Source organism: Eumetopias jubatus, unplaced genomic scaffold (assembly GCF_037043125.1).
Source record: "Eumetopias jubatus isolate StellerSeaLion01/CBP00866 unplaced genomic scaffold, mEumJub1_p1.0 scaffold_11, whole genome shotgun sequence".
In the NCBI taxonomy this organism is placed as follows: Eukaryota; Metazoa; Chordata; class Mammalia; order Carnivora; family Otariidae; genus Eumetopias; species Eumetopias jubatus.
This window is the reverse complement of record NW_028274817.1, coordinates 95,026,463-95,027,644: the sequence shown is the minus strand read 5'-3', so window position 1 is coordinate 95,027,644 and position 1,182 is coordinate 95,026,463. Positions and strand designations below refer to the sequence as shown.

The 1,182-nt window shown below is 59.6% G+C and overlaps 1 pseudogene; it reads right to left on the bottom strand.

The window, feature by feature from the left end:
- Nucleotides 1–377: 377 nt before the first annotated feature.
- LOC114216842 (ferritin heavy chain pseudogene) lies at nt 378–950 on the bottom strand (annotated as a pseudogene).
- Between the last annotated feature and the right edge of the window lie 232 nt (nt 951–1,182).

Here is a 1,182-nt window from a genome sequence, read left to right as displayed (position 1 = left end):
GCTCCCACATTCACCAGGGCTCCACCTCACCCCACCCCACCCCATTCCACCCCACCCCCATATGCCTACATCATTTATAAAGGGAAGATTGATTTTGTGTTTTCCAGGATCCCATAGAATACCTTCTCCCTCCATCTCTGGAGATCCTGAGCTGTGTGGTTGGGGCATGGGTGGGTGGAGGGACTGCTGGAAAGGCGAGAGATTTGGACACGAATCAACCAGAGAACTTTAACAAATAATTTTATTGGAAGAAATGGCAAAACTGGAAGAAAAAAACTGGAACGTTTTGCAAAGGCAATACTGCAATATGCAGGCTCGGCATGGTGATCAGGGAAAGTCACCATGCACCCTGTGGCTAGAGGGGAAACAGTCCCAACTCAGTTCTTTTTGTCGCTGTCGCCCAGGGTGAGCTTGTCAAAGAGGTACTCTGCCATGCCGGCTTCCGGGGCCCCCATCTTGCACAGGCTGGTGACATAGCCCCCCAGCTCTTTGATGGACTTGACTTGCTCGTGCAGGTAGTGGCTCTCGAGGAAGTCGCACAGGTGGGCGTCGCTCTTGTCGGTGGCCAGCTGGTGCAGGTCGAGCAGGCTCTGGTTCACGTTCTTCTCCAGGTGCAGGGCACACTCCATGGCGTTCAGGCCGCTCTCCCAGTCGTCGCGGTCCGGCTTCTTGATGTCGCGGAGGCGGATGCGGCCCCCGCGCTGGTTCTGCAGCTGCATCAGCTTCTCGGCATGCTTGGTCTCCTCGCGGGACTGGCGCAGGAAGAACTGGGCGAAGTTCTTCAAGGCCACGTCGTCGCGGTCGAAGTAGAAGGCCATGGACAGGTACACGTAGGAGGCGTAGAGCTCCAGGTTGATCTGGCTGTTGATGGCGGCCTCGCAGTCGGGGTGGTAGTTCTGGCGCACTTGTGAGAGCGGCGAGGTGGCCATGGCTGGCAGCCCGGGCATCAAGGCGAAGGTGGTGCTGAAGCGAGGGCTGCGGGGCCAAAGGCGGTGGCGGCGGGTCCTCGGCGCCTTTTCAGGGTGGGCGACGAGGAAGGCAGGAGGCGGGCAGGCTCCTGGGCTAGCGGCTCACGAGCTCTGGGCTGGAACCGGAAGGTGGGTCCGTTACCCGGGAGTTGGGGGGTGGGGTGAGGATCCGTTAGCAGGTCATTGGGGTCAGAGGGGAGGGTGCCCTGGGCTC